The sequence below is a fragment of the Halichoerus grypus genome, chromosome 6 (genome assembly GCF_964656455.1).
Source record: "Halichoerus grypus chromosome 6, mHalGry1.hap1.1, whole genome shotgun sequence".
NCBI lineage: Eukaryota > Metazoa > Chordata > Mammalia > Carnivora > Phocidae > Halichoerus > Halichoerus grypus.
Window position 1 is genome coordinate 6809887 of NC_135717.1, and position 15886 is coordinate 6825772.

Genomic DNA, 15886 nt, shown 5'->3' on the forward strand with positions numbered 1-15886 from the left:
TCCAACAAATGTAGATGGTTCTATCCTCATCGCTGAGATAAATTCTACTGAAATGGCAACAATGATTCAAAACCCTTCTCTCCCTTCTCGAAATCCCAAAAGCACTATTGCACTCCAAAATGCATTTCTCCACAAGTTAGCACTTGATTGATTGTAGACTGTCTTTTAATCCTCCGTTGTTCCGTGTATGAAAGTTTTCATCATGCCCCCTCCCCAAAGAGATGCTTCGAACATCAGGGGATCACTCTGTGTCCCGACAGCACTGGATACAGTGCTGAACACGGAAGAGGTACTCGTTACACCTGACTTCTACCAGGACTTCTACGCTTACGGTGAAGTCTGTGTGAATCAGGAGTACCTGAAGTAGGGTTGCCTGGCCCAGCTTTGGAAGAGGACCTTCGGAGTCTGAGCATGCTACAGCTCCAGGGTCTGACGCTCCTTTTATCCTGAGTGTAAAAGAAAGCCGCTGGGTAGCTGCCTGCATAAACTTTTCTAAACACAGATCTGTGAGTAAATAACCACGGAATGCCAGAAACGACTCTCTCGTCATCATCTTCAGAAAAATAGGAACTTTTACTAAGGCCGTATCTTGACATCTTTCTGGGGCGAAAGATCTTAGCCAGAATTCTCTTCAGTCAGCTGATGAACAGCATGATCATTTAGGCACTTTCTCAGTTATTTGTGACTGAATAATACAGTGCAGAAGACATGGATTTTGTTGCTTTTCAGAACAAGGAAAGGTGTAGAGTGCATTTTCCCCCCACACTTTCCCGAATGTTGGCAAAGGCGTTTGATACCGTCAGCTGGCAATTCCCCAGTGTGTGTGTTGCTCTGGGAAGTTCATTGACAAGCTGAGATGTGGTTGGTTGTATGATAGTTGAACTGCACAGTCTTTTCTGTTTCTCATCCCTGAAGACTGAGGGGAGGCTAGGAAACTGGTCTTTTCCGTCGTCTGTGCAGGAGGAAGCAATCGGCTGCCTAGAAGCTAGTGACAGACGGTTTTCAGATACACACGCAGGAGAGCCAGGTATCCTGGGCATCATAGGCAGTCCTCAGGGACTCGGGGAGAAAGGTCTCTGCTCGTGAGAGTGTGCAAATGATGGTGCACAGCCCTGCAGGAACTTAGACTAAGAGCAGACCTGAAGACTCTGCCTAATGGGAGAACCCCACATAGAGTTTGAGTTTTTCCCTCAAGAAACGACTAAAACTGTCATCCTTCACCAGTTGTTCCCTGACCGACAACTCAAGCCCACCAGACGCCCTGGCTTTATGGGGAACCAGTGAGGTGGGGGCAGCTGTGGCCTCAGTTCCAGACCAAACTAAAATTGTGCGCAGCAGTGATTCTTTGGCCTCTCTCCATAACTGGGACCAACCACCTGGAGCTTCTAAGCAGTTCCATCAGTGTCCCCTGCAGAAACTTCAAGGGAGTCCCCTGGTGCCCGGGAGAATTCCATCCATCCGGCTTAAGAACAACAGGAGATGCTCCGGAAGAGTATACCTAATGGCTTTTTATAGTAAATGAAGGCGGAAGAAGTGCTTTTAAGGTTTTCTTCAAAAAGTGAGCCACGGTGGAGGCTTCACACAAACCTGCTGGTGCTCGTCAGCAGAGACTTGCCCCCGGGAAGCCCTGAGAGCACCGAGGCGCTTCAGCCCGGGCACCAATCAAAGTGCCGACTGTTCTGGAGAGGCAGTGAACTTTGGTTGGTTCCACATGGGCCTTTCTTCGGCCGCAACTACATGCTGCCATCACGCAGTCATCGTTTGTGTTTTGAAAGTTCAGTGCAACCTGCGCCTCGCGTTTCTGTCCTGTGCCAACCATGGGGTGGGCACCGTGGTTGCCTCAGGTCTTCGACAGATGCACTCCTTCAAGCAGCCATTTGAAAACGCGTTTTCTGAAGAAGCCAGGCTTGGGCTGTTTATTAAAACCATTCACGTCACGTCCATTTATCAGCTGCCCAGCGCGAAGTGTAACTGGGTCATGGTCAGAAGGGCTTACCACAGCTCATTAGCGTCGGGACGTTCAGAAGTTCTTGACGGGCTTGAAGTACTCCGTAGTTAACCATTAGCATGCTAGTTGACCTAATGGAAGTTTTTGAAGGGTTTTTAAGAAAATACCTTATTAAATAAACCTGCCAGGAAGAGAAGTGAAATCCTTCAGATTCTGGGGAATTTGTTTCTACTCCAGCTTGGCAGACAAAGCTACAGCCTGAGAATATAGATCTCAGAATATGAGGCATCTCGATAGGCTAAGACACTTAGTATTTTATTCAAGGCATAAAAGTGAGACTGTGCTAACTTTGTACAGAGAGTTTGCCGTGTTTGACGTGTGTGACCATTGACATCTCACATACAACAGAGAATTCATTCCGGAAGGGAACCTCATGAATGCGATACGTATGGCAAAGCCTTCCATCCTATCTCAGCCCTTAGCATCAGAAAGCTTACGCTGTAAATAAACTTTATTAGTACTGTACGTGAGGAGAACTTTCATGTATACCACTCGTTGCTTTGGACAGAAAATGAATTCTGTCAGTATGTTCCAATCATGTAATGAATTTCAGAAACACTGCAGAGGAAGCTCGATCTTAACTCCAGAGGATCCACAGAAGAAGAAAAAATGTGGGGAAATGCTAAAAAGAAGGCAAAAACTGTTCATGCTGGGTACTTCTATATATTTTGTATGACCGCAATGTCAGTGTCCATGTTTTGTACCTCTGACCCAGTTCTCTGTATTCCCTGTAAACAGATAATGTACTTTATTTTAATCTATTTGACAGAACACGTCACTCCAAAAGAGCAAAGTTTTGGAGTGAGTAGTGAAGGAGGTGATGTGGGTATAGACAAAAAGTCAGTTTACAGACCTGAGGAGGGGGGAAATGAGAGAAAACCTTCATAGTTTAGTGCTTACCAAATCAGGAGAGGAGATTCAGAGATTCCTTAGGAGAGACAGGTTAATAGGGCTCTAGAATGGAATGGTTCCTAGAAACATCTGCAGCTTCCTGGGCGTTTTCTCTTCAAAGCCAGGAAGTGGACCCCTTAGCTGCCAGCTCACCATTCCAGGCAAAGAGAATGGATTCTCTGAGCTTGCGGGGGGGGGGGGGGGGGGGGCTTCTCCGTGAATTGAGAGCGGGGGTGCCCTGGGAAGGCCAGTGGACCACTTAACCTGACCAGATTGTGGAAACCATAGTCCCGCTTCCCCCACTAATTAATCTTCATGCTTAGGAAATTTGGGATAGCAAAGCACCAAGATGGGCCCTTTCCTGGAAAATAGGCACAGATGCATCCAGTTCCTGGCATGGCAGGAAGTTTTTCTAACAAGGCTGGAGAAGCATTTTGTAGTATTCCCTTTGGCTGTACTCCTGGGTACCTTCCCTGCCCCCCACTCACTTCCCCGGATTGTTCCTTCCCCATGACTGTTGGAAGGCTTGTGAAGATTTGTAGCTATGAAGGAATTTTTTCCTCCCTTTTACCCTAGAGTTGATCACCTTTTATTCCAGGGTCTGGTCACCCTGAAGTCCTCATCAGAAGCTAGCTAACCAGGTTCATCCTACCATCCTCATGGAAGATTTGGTTACACGAATTGGAGTAACAGTATTAAAACGTAGTCAAACGGTGACAGCAATACTTGCCAGAGGAGCCATATTTTTTGTGTGTCCCACTCTGAGCAATTTCTCAGAAATATTTATGAGGGGGCTGGGTTCCCCATTTGGGAAACCATGAAGGTCTGCAGGTTGCAAAGTGAAACGTAGAATCAGAGAAGAGAAAATTAAATGGTATAAATAGATCTTTTCGTAGAAGTTAGAGTAGATTTTTATTTCAACTACTACTGGAGAATTCAATAAAAAGCATTATTTGAAAAGTTTTCCTAACATAGGTTTAGGTTTTGTTTTTAGAATGGACACACTACTGTACATTTAAAAGCAGTTACTTATTTTGCTACTCAAATTAATTTTTTATTCTATCTGAAGATGAAATTATCTGTTTTACTTTTCAAAGCTTTGTAAAGCAAACTTGAAGTTATAGGGAGGCTAAGCCATCTCCAGTTCTGCAGGTCACACAAAAGTTGGAGAAACACTTTGGACATCTCATTTGACAGAATGTCTTAACATGAGAACATAGTTTTCATATTGTCCGGTTCTGTTTAACGGTGGATACCACAAACCTCATGTTTTTCTCTTTATCCTAAAACAGTGGAAGGTAAGGAGAGGCATTAGGTTGACTTCTAAACAATGTTATTTTAACAGTAAGAAAAAAAAAAGTCTTTAAGATTTCTCCCCTCCATTTACTTAAAGAATCATGGCTCATTTAAGAGTTACACAGTAGTCAGCAAAGCTAATTGGTCTTAAAGTCAAACTTTCTCCCTTCCAGAAGCACTCATTAAGCAGTGAGGCTAAGTGTTTTAAGATACTAAGAAGAAAAAATGAGACCTGTGAGTGAAAGGTGGCATTAAAACTCGGATTTCATTCCAGTTTCAGACTTGGGTTTTAAGTTCCTTGGGTCCAGGGAAGGGACTAGGCAGCTGCAGTCGCCCCAACTCAGGTGTGTTGGACAGTGCTCGCTTGCCTTCCCCCTCACCTCAGCCTCTGAACAGTTTAGGTAAGGTTTCTTTCTGCCCTAGCAAGGACAAAGCATGTTAGGCTTAGAGCTGCTTCTGCTAGTAGCAGGGGTTCTTCCGTGAGAACAAATAGATTGGGGGGGGGGGGGCAACAGACGGTGATTGTGCAGGAAAATCTTGGTCTAAAAATAATATGAGTTTAAGGTTAAGGGGGGGCGTTGTAAGCAAAATCAGCGATTATTTTAAAATGAACATATGTATTTTTATTAACTTGTAGTTAAATATAGATTATTACAACCAGGTCAACATCATAAGCCTAAATCTATATAGAGAGCTAACTCAGGCATTGTCTTGTTTTTCTGTAGACTGGATAAGACAAACCTTTCCTGTTTTGTCAGACCCTAGTTTCTTAGTTTAGAATAAATTAGACCAAAAGAAGAAACTTGTCTTTGTGTACCCGCAGAATTAAGTTATTGCTGTTGAAACCTGGCCTTTCATTTCACTAGTCTTAGAAGAGTCCAGATGCTTGGTAGATGTTCAGTAAGTGATTTTTAAATTGAATTTGTTCATTTAGAATCCTCATTAACCTTTCTAGGAAGGCTTCTTTGAATAAATAGTGGAATCTTAGAGGAAAAGTGGTTTGTTTTTTAAAAAGCTAGGGAACTCCTCTATTGGAAATAATTTGGAAACTTGATGGAGGACTAAAGTTTCCATCATGAGAAATGGCAGCAAAGTACCACTGAATGCATTTATAGTCAGTGGTCCATTTTAGGAGGCTGGTGGTATCTGACGAGTGTTAGAGCAGATGGGGAAGGAAATTATGGGGAATTGTAATAAATATCTCTTTATGTCGTTTCTCTTCTGGGTCATGGTAAAACAATAAATTATCACCTCTAGGTCGCAAGGTTGGCGTTTGTTTTTTCTCACTCTTGGTTGCATAAATGCACACATTTCAGATGAGGCAAAAAAGCATAATTCCAAAGGTAAAAACTGGAACCATGACCCGCAGGCGGCCCTCCTTGCGCAGATGAACGTGTCCTCCTTCACGGGAGCTTGGAGTTCTAGGTAGCTTCTCGGAAGGAGGAGAACCAGATAAAAAATCATGGCGTAAAGTAGCTTTCAGTGATTCCCCCAAACACGATTTTCTCAGAAGATGGAACCATTAAAGTACAACCTTTGACCGATTTATGAAACTCAGAAAAAGCTAAACATCCTAATGGTCAGCATGTGATCTGATAGTTCAGACCTTCACACTGTGACCTCTCACCCGATAACCTGGTTTTGCTATTGCATAATAATAGTGAAACACACTCCATTCGATTTTTTTTTTTACTTTGTCTCATTTAAATAATTCATTTATTCACCCTTTTTAGAGACCAGAATCAAGGCACAAAGTGTTCTATCTGCTTTGGTTTCGGGGTCCTTCCGGAATACTGACTCCTGCCCTGCTTGCTTTCCAGGGCAACAGTGGAATAAGCAATTTTTTTTTAAAGAAGTAAGTAAAAGGTGGCACATGTGGGGGGAAAATGTATTTTTCTGCATTGATCTTCACAATGAAATCCCAGTTCAGGGGAAGTTCACCTTTCCTGGGCCACTGGCCTGGCCTGGGCCCCCCAGAGAGCAGAACCTAAGGTGAGGGCTTGTGTGCAGGTGATTATTTTAGGAAGTGATTCCAGAGAACCAAAGTGAGGGACAGGGCAGGCAGAAATGGGGAGGAATCCAATACATTCTTGAGCTTGGTCACTGCTGTGGAGGATGGGCCCTGTGGCAGATTCCAGCCCTGAGCTGCTAAAATCAGCCTTGGGCACAGAGAGGACTAGAACCTTACAGCAGCCCGAAGGGCACACAAGAGTCAAGGGTCAGGGTTCCTTCCAGGAGCTTCCCTCCTCAACTTTCCACTCTGTGCAGTCCGCGTCAAACCTGGTGGCTGCCTCCCCTGCCTCCATTCCTGAGCCTTTGTCACAGCAGCCCGAGGGAAACATGCAGACCTGCCCACCTGTCTTCTACCCTTACCCTGCTGGAGAATCCTATTCACTGCCTCCTCTTAGGTTCCCGGTGCAGGTGTCTCCTGCTCTCCAAACCCCCATGCTGGTCACGGCTTCACGTCACTCTCAGCAGATGCCGGCACCTGTGTTCCTTCCCAGGGGCCTGAGGCCACTGGGACGTGCTTCACTGTCTGGTCCTTCCTGCTCCCTGGAGCCCCTGGCCTTGCTCTCTGGTGCCTCCGTGCTCCTCCTCACCCCGCAGCACCTGTTCTGCGTTTAAGCACCCGCCTGTAGCTTTAAGGAGCAAGACAATCTTTTGCCTGACTTTGTCTTCTCCTTTTGGCTACCAAATTTGTCTACCAAGTGGACCATGACCACTTCTCATCTCTGCCGCCAATCTCCCTCTTAAAGCTCCTGGAATTCAGCTCTTCCACAAGCACTTAAATCGCACCGCAAAAAGATCACTGGTGTTCTTTTTTTTTTTTTTTTAAAGATTTTATTTATCTGAGAGAGAGAGAATGAGAGAGAGCACAAGATGGGGGGAGGGTCAGAGGGAGAAGCAGACTTCCTGCCGAGCAGGCAGCTCGATGCGGGACTCGATCCCGGGACTCCAGGATCATGACCTGAGCTGAAGGCAGTCGCTTAACCAACTGAGCTACCCAGGCGCCCGATCACTGGTGTTCTTAACAGCATTTTCTCTCGTCTTCGTTCTCCCTTTTCTAGAATGTTTGGCCGTTTCCTTGAAACTCTTGTCAGTGGCTTGTATTAGGCTGACCTTCAGCCCCTCTCTCTCCTTCACTCAGGAATAATAACCATGAATTTTCTCTAATCCACACATCAGCTTTGCAAAGACAGTTGCCTGGTTTTACAAGTGCAGAAACAGGCCCAGGAAGTGAAGCGGCTCACCAAATAAATGGCAGAGCTGGATTTTAGTGTTTGTTTTAAGTTTACTTATTCATTTTTAAGTAATCTCTACACCCAGCGCGGGGCTTGAATTCACAACCCCGAGATCAGGAGTCGCATGCTCCACTGACTGAGTCAGCCAGGCGCCCCTAGAGCTGGATTTTCAAACCAAGTGTGTGACTCAAGCAACCAGGTTCTCTCCACTACTTCATTGTCCCTTGTTCTCCTTTATGAGCTCAATTCTCCCTTCGTGAGTCACGCGATCCCACAACTACATTTATGGAGCAGCCTAAGTGCAATGGTTAACCGTCCACAGGCATCTAGTGGAGCTGATGATCCCCTTCCCTCAGCTGATGCGCATCCCTTTGCAATCCCAAATCCTCCAAGGAGCCAGGTTACCTCTGGAATAATGGAAATTGCTATACAGGCTTAAGGGGCCTTGCTTGTCCCAAACTACCCGTGTACCTCTGCAAGTGCTCACCGCTGCTGCCAAGTCTAAAGCATGGCCTCCACACCGGATTCTTGAGCCTAGGAGGTGGTAGTCTCACTCTACCCTACCTGGATTATCTTTATCATGTGCCCTACATTTGGTTCCGGATTCCACGTTTTAAAAGAGAAGCGGTCCAAGTGCAGGATAACAAAAGCAAAACCACCTCATGTGTCCAGTAAAGGGTTTTCCTTGATGAGGAGAAAACTCACTGGGAACTTGGTCTTTGCCCTCAAATATCTAAAGAGGGTTGCGAGAGGGATTCAGTTTGGTCTGCATGAGTCCCAAGACATAGAAACAAAAATCCTTTTCAGCAAACATCATTGTGAGGCCACGTACTAGGAATAAGAAAAAGAAAGCGATACAGCAACAAGTAAGGCAGATAAGCGAAGCAGTTCTGCCTCGCTACTACCAGGACTCAGACAAATTAGAAAAAGGCACCCCTTCCTCGAGACACTTACTCGGCTGCCTTCTGTTGGCAAGTTGTGATAACCATACAATTCATTGATCACTCCCTGATAAGGTGAATGGTGGCCCTTGGGGGGTGCTGGGCACCAGCTACGCAACCAGGAGTAGCCTTTGTGGGAGCCACGGGCAGAAGAAAGAAGCTTGTTGAGGAGCCAGCCAGAGCTGCATCAGTTCATTCAGGTATGGCTGGGGGGCCTCAGGGGGCCTGCACAGGAAGGGATTTTGCATGGGGGAGGGCTGGGCCGGATGCCCTTTGTGATCTTCTATTCTGAGAGTATGCGACTTTTTCCGGGTTCTTCCAGAAACCAGGGGAACAACTTGCAACCTGCTCTTGTAAAAGCCTTGGCAGGAAACTTTACCTTCTCTCTTTTTAAAAGATTTATTTATTTGAGAGTGCACAGGCTCGAGGTAGGGGAGGGGCAGAGGGAATGGGAGAGAGAATCTCAAGCAGACTCCCTGCTGAGCATGACCCCGTCTAGGGGCTCGAGGTGGGGCTCAGTCTCACTACCCTAAGATCATGACGTGAGCTGAAGTCAAGAGTCAGATGCTTAACCGACCAAGCCACCCAGGCACCCCTACCCTCTCTTAATACGGAGAAGGCAGGTGGCTCTCTCCAGAAAGGGCAGAATTGGAAAAAAGGATCTGTGATAGGTGGAGCCACATCTATCCCTGGGGAAGGAGGCATGGGGGGTAACATTAAACCAGGGAGGAGATCAGAAATAGTATTGTAGCCAAGAATGTTAAAGATTACAAATCTCTTACTGTTGGTATAGTCAGTTACAGAGCTAGTTCACTTTCATGTGATCCAAATGCTTTAAAGTTGTCAGAGAAGGTGGGGCACCTGGCTGGCTCAGTCAGTAGAGCATGCAACTCTTGATCTCAGGGTTGTGAGTTTGAGCCACACTGGGTATAGAGATTTCTTAAAGTTGTCAGAAAAGGTAATGTTTTGCCCATTTTCCAGATAATCAAGTTGCAGATCGAAACTCCCAAGGCTCAATAGCCACGGGGCTCCAGCTCTAAGCTATGGGTTGTCTAACTACATCACTCTGCTTGTATTCTCTTTTCCTTTCATTTTCTTTCTTTTTAATATTTTATTTTTTTAAGTAATCTCTACACCCAACGTGGGGCTCGAACTCAAAATCTCGAGATTAGGCATTGCATGCTCTTACAACTGAGCCAGCCAGGCGCCCCTGCTTTCGTTTTCTTTAGCTGAATGAATGTCTTTGCAGCTCCCCAACATGCTATATACATGCGGACTCCTTCTGGAAAATAAAAAGGCAAGTTTTCACAGCTCTATTGCGTGAGAAGTTTGCCCAGCCCTGTTCTAGGAGAAATCAAGGTATGATCACCCTCTACTGGCCAAGCATAGTGACAGCAACAAAAATAAGCAAGGCGAGAATGAGCAAGCAAGGTCTAGAAAGCCACCATTTGCGGGAGAAACATGACCACCATGCTGCTGGAAGGGGAAGGAGGAAGCCAGAGCTTACAGTAACCACTGGTAGCTTTTCCCTTCCAGATTTCTGCCACAAAGGAGAGGTCAACGCTTTTTCTCTTTCAAGACAAAAGACAACTGAGCAGCGTAGAGAAAGAGAGATGGGAGAGTGTGGAGGTCATTTAGGAACTGTGGACCCTCCAAGGGCCCTCGGTCAGTTCAAACATTTCACAGTCCAAGATCCAGTGTATGCGCCGCTGAAGCGAGCACTTACAGTCCAAGATTCAGAAGCAACCTTCAGATAAGATCATGGAACTGTGTAGGTGATCGCTGGGACATGAGAGTGTTCAAGTATTTCGAAGGGCTGACAAGAACGACTGCATTTTGTGAGAGAAAAGGACTGATCAAGACCAGGGTCACTGAGTTGAAATTGTAGGAATGCAGATTTTGGCTTTAATTTATTACTGTTTGTTTTTTTTTAAGATTTATTTATTTTAGAGACAGAGCCAGTGAGCAAGGGGAGGGGCAGAGGAAGAGAGAGAAACTTTATAGCAGACTCTGTGCTGAGCACAGAGCCGCACAGGGCGGATTTCACAACCCTGAAATCATGACCTGAGGCTAAACCAAGAGTCGGACTCTTAACCGACTATACCACCCAGGGGTCCCGGTTACTTTTTATTTTTAAGTAATCTCTACACCCAACATGAGGCTCGAACCTACAACTCTGAGCTCAAGAGTTGCATGCTCCTCCCACTGAGCCAGCCAGGTGCCCCAGATTTTTGCTTTAATTTTAAAAACTTTCAGCAATGAGAACTCTCTGAAAGGAGGGTACTGTTCTCTAAATTAGTAAGCTCCCTGCCATGTAAATGGTTAGAAGCGGAGGGCTGTCAGAAGGAATGTTTGCATGTTACAAGAGGTTAGACCCAAGATGACACATTCAGGCACTGTTTACCGGTCTCCACTCTATTCTCATTGACCACATCTGCAATTATTTGTTTACATATCTGCCAAGAACTGTGTGTATTTTTCATTTTTTCCTTCTGCTTTTATTTATTTAGAGAGAGTGTGAGCGGGGTGGGGGAGGGGCAGAGGGAGAGAGAGAATCTTAAGCATTCTCCACGCTCAGCATGGAGCCTGACGCGGGGCTCCACCTCACCACCCTGAGATCATGACCTGAGCTGAAATCAAGATTTGGACGCTCAACTGACTGAGCCACCCAGGCTCCCCCTTTCCTTGTGCTCTTTTTTTTCTTTAAGATTTTTTTTTTTTTTTTTTTTTTTTTTATTTTTTTTAAAGATTTTATTTATTTATTTGAGAGAGAGAAAGCATGAGAGGAGGGAGGGTCAGAGGGAGAAGCAGACTCCCTGCCGAGCAGGGAGCCCGATGCGGGACTCGATCCTGTGACTCCAGGATCATGACCTGAGCCGAAGGCAGTCGCTCAACCAACTGAGCCACCCAGGCGCCCCGAAGATTTTTTATTTATTTGACAGAGAGAGACACGGGGAGAGAGGGAACATAAGCAGGGGGCGCGGGAGCGGGAGAGGGAGAAGCAGGCTTCCCGCGGAGCAGGGAGCCCGATGTGGGGCTCGATCCCAGGACCCCGGGATCATGACCCGAGCCGAAGGCAGACACTTAACGACTGAGCCACCCAGGCGCCCCTTTCCTTGTGCTTTTAACACAATGCCTGACACATTCTTGGTGTTTGTTGAATGAATTCACTGGAAAAAGTATGAGGTTCTTGGAAATCAAAACTGCTCTGAAGAGGAAATGCAGGTGACTTATCACAGTGAGCCACCAGGCACGGTAGCTGACTTTTCCTTTGCTCTCTTACGGTTGTGCCATGTGGTCATAGTTATATTAATGGAAGAAAATAAATACTCATCCTAAGTTAACTTGCTGTAATATAGGATGATTTGGATGGATAGCATATTGATATTCCTAATGCTATTTTTAAAAATCTGTTGAGATATAGTAAGGACACAGGATGGAATTAGAGAATCTTGGTCTATCTCAGGTCCGCTACTAACTAGCTCACTAGTGTGCCTTGGATCTGACTTCCCCAGGCATCGGTTGCTTCATCTGAAAACAAGAGCTTAACCAGATCATCCTTAAGGTCTATTTTGGCATTAATATTTTCGAACTCTGGGCTCCTTTGCTTTTTTTTAAAGATTTTTAAAATTAATTTATTTGAGAGAGAGCGTGAGCGAGCTCACAAGCAGGGGGAAGGGCAGAGGGAAAAGGAGAGAGAGAATCACAAGCAGACTCCCGGCTGAGTGCAGAGCCCGACACAGGGCTCAATCTCACGACCCTGAGATCATGACCTGAGCCGAAATTAAGAGTCAGACACTTAACTGACTGAGCCACCCAGGCGCCCCTCCTTTGCTTTAGAAAGAGCAACAAGCTTGGAGTTGGAAGGATTTCCTTCAAGCCTCAACGTCACAGCTCACTGGTTGCATGGCTAGGCAAAGATCCAAGGCTGGGCCCTAAACATCTGCAAATTCTGCCTTGACCTCTTAAGGAAGCGACTCATATCATGAGGAAGCCCAAGCAGCCATGGGGAGACGCTCACACGGAGGAGCACTGAACCCCAAGGCCCACATCCCAGCTGAGCTTCCAGTCTATGGGCCAGCATCAACTACCAGCCATCCCAGCTTCTTAGAGGACACCACAGGAAGCAGGAGAACTCAGCCAGTCACAGACTTGTGAGATCATATGAGAAATGATTGTTGCGTTAAGTCACTCAGTTTTGAGGTTTTTAATGGAGCAATAAGGAAGTGCAACCAAGTGCTTAACAGTACCTTGCCCATAGTAAGTGCTCTAAGGAGGTGTATGGAGGGAATGGTAACAGTGAAGGAGTGTTGTGAAAGGGTTGGAAGTCAAGGAAAAACTAACAGGGGTATGGGGCAGGCAAGCTGTATGAAGCCCAGAAACGTGCTCTGCAATACTCCTGTCCTCCCCATCCCCAGGGCTCTCCCACCTATCCAAGACAGCACCAGATGATACAGGAAGTGGCTATTTTGAGCAACTTTATTAGGAAGTCATTCCTTACATTGAACTTTTCTAGCATTTCCATTCATTGGTCTTAGTTCTGAATTCTGGGGTCCTATAAAACACATTTCTTTTGGAAATGACAGCTCTTTACATATTTGAAAACTGTGACTACTTTGTCCCTCATTCTCCCCTCTTCTCCTACCTAAAGTAAGGAAGAATTCTCCAGATTCTCTCCAGTGGAATGGTATGGTGTTCAGACCTCACACCCTCCAATTTGCTCATTTCTGGGCCACCATTGGCTTTTTGGTGCCTCTTAACAGGTGGCAGCCAGAACCCACCCATCTTAGATGTCTGACCATGCATGGGGGGAATGAATGAATGAAACAAGACTGACCATGTGACGACTGTTGAAACTGGCCAGTTGCTACATGGAGGCTCACTGTCATCCTCTCTACGTTTATCTTTGAAAATTAAAAAAAAAACAAAAATTAATGACCCGCCCCCCAAAAAAGGGGGAAATGATACCATGTTTCTATAAAGTCAGGGTGCATTTAGGCAGGGAATTTCATGTGCAGGCATGCTGCTGTCCTTCAGCATGTGTGCCTTTTGAGGAGGGATCAGGCAAAAGCAAACTCAGTGGGGGCTGGAGGGGGTGGTGCAGAAAGAAACACTGAGGGCACCTGGGTGGCTCAGTTGGTTAAGCGACTGCCTTCGGCTCAGGTCATGATCCTGGAGTCCCAGGATCGAGTCCCGCATCGGGCTCCCTGCTCAGCAGGGAGTCTGCTTCTCCCTTTGACCCTCCCCCCTCTCATGCTCTCTCTATCTCATTCTCTCTCTCAAATAAATAAAATCTTTAAGAAAAAAAAAAAAGAAACACTGAGAATCTAGTCTGAAACCTGCAGCTTAGCAGAAGCAGCGGGAGAAAAGGCAGAGACTTCTTCAACAAGCCCCACAGCATCAGGAGCACCTTAGAAGGCAGCCTCTGAGATTTCTGCCCAGAATTCTGTTCAAATTGATGCCACCGTTACTCAAGTCTGACAGTGATCACTCAATCTCTGGCTTCGTGGGCCAAACGTGGGGCTCCGTGTCCATAAACGTGGATCAAGTTCTCACGAAGCGACGGGCCCAGGTCACGGGTGAACAGGGCTCTGAAGTCCACGAGGGGACCCTCTCCCTGGACCGGGACGTCGGGGATGGGGTGGGAGAACGGCCAAAGCCTTCACCTGGTTGGCACTTCTTTGGTTAAAAAAAAAGGGAGGTGGGTGGAACTAGGTCCGTGTTCCCGTAGTGGAGCGACTCCGTCTGTCCCCAAAGCGCCTCGACCCCCCACGAACCCGAGACACCGAGATGCAGAGACGACTTTCCCAGTTCCTAGAGGGACCGCTACGGCCCAGTTAGACTCCAGCGGGGGCGGGGCCCTGACGCACTTCCGGCTGCGCCGGCTGCAGGGTGCGTCGAGGTGTACGAGCGCTTCGAGCGGATTCAAATGCGGTGAGTCTCTCGGTTCCTGGTTCGCGTGGCGGGCGAGAGAGAGAGCCTTGGCCGAAAGGGTTCGGGGAGGGAGGAGTAGGTTGAGCAGCTGTGGCCTCTGGAGAACCCTGGCTGACCCGCCCTGGGAGGTCTTCAGGGAGGAGCCCCGCGCTTCTACCCAGCCCCAGGTGGCGGAGGCTCTTGCTCGCGGGAAAGCCTTTTCCGCCCCGCCCCGGGGGTTTCACAAATGAAACTGCCTCATTCTCTTTCCAGAGCAGTTTTTCTGGGCTCTTCCTGAGCCGAGCCGTCAGTCGGACCCGGGTTGCCTGCTCTTTTTTTCCCCTGGCTCTCAACAGGAAGTCCCAACTCAGGGCTAATTGATGAGAACACGCCTGAGGGGCTTGGAGACCTGCTGTGGGAACCGAGCCTCATTAGAAGTCCCGGGACTTCAGGGGCGCCTGGGTGGCTCAGTTGGTTAAGCGACTGCCTTCGGCTCAGGTCATGATCCTGGAGTCCCTGGATCGAGTCCCACATCGGGCTCCCTGCTCGGCAGGGAGTCTGCTTCTCCCTCTGACCCTCCCCCCTCTCATGTGCTGTCTCTCTCACTCTCTCTCTCTCAAATAAATAAATAAAAATCTTAAAAAAAAAAAAAAAAAAAAAAGTCCCGGGACTTCAGAAGCCTGGGCGCCTGGCTGGCTCAGGCAGTAGAACATGTGACTCTTGATCTCAAGGTCATAAGGTCAAGCCCCACGTTGGGCATAGAGCTTACAATCAATCAATCATAAATTTAAAAAAAAAAAGAAGAAAGAAAAATTCAGAAGCCAAGACCTGGAGGGCATCCCTGAGTGAACCTTTAGGCAAACTCAACATGACCAAATGTGAAATAACTGGCTTTCTCGGGGTGGGGGGCGGGAATCAATACAGAGCATTATTGGTGAAGAAATCTTTGCCAGTCTGATAGATGGAAGCGTTTCATTGTAGCTTTAATTTTCATGTCTTTTATTATAACTAAGGTTAAGTGTCTTTTTGTGTATTTATTATTAAGCTGAGATTTGAAAGACAAATAGAAATCTGCCCTGAAAATTGAGCATTAATGGGTCATAGGAAATGAGGAGGGGAGTGATGAGACAGTATGAGGAGGCAGAGACCAGGCTGTGACTTTTGTGTGCCAAACAGAGAAATTAATAAAACGGTTGTCAACAGCTGGGTGTTATGTGCAGATTTGTATGCTAAACCTCTGCTGGTACTAGACTTACAATGTGTGAAACTTCGATTTTTCAGAGGAGGGAACTTCAGGAGCCAAGGGCAGGCTGCCCCAAGATGGGGCACTTTACATGAATAGTATTTGAGTTAAAAGCAATTGAAACCCAGCAGATTCAGGAAAGGCTCTTCACCTTTCCCCTCAAGTGCCTGCCTATACCAGAAAGAGAGCTATCAAGGAGATTCTCCTTTACCTAAAAAACCTGCATAATAGGGCAGCTTCTGTTTTGCAAACATCTCCTCTCACCTTCCTGCTAATGATGTTCCTCGTCTTAGTATCCTCAGACCCCTCTCCTTAGCTCAGGCTGTTATATAAGCCTCCATGTTGCCAGACT

The 15886-nt window shown here is 46.7% G+C and overlaps 1 protein-coding gene across 1 annotated transcript in view; it reads left to right on the top strand.

Moving 5' to 3' along the window:
• LOC118527111 (uncharacterized) overlaps nucleotides 1–15886 on the top strand; it is a 71807-nt gene that overhangs the window by 27949 nt on the left and 27972 nt on the right. The window lies entirely within an intron of this gene.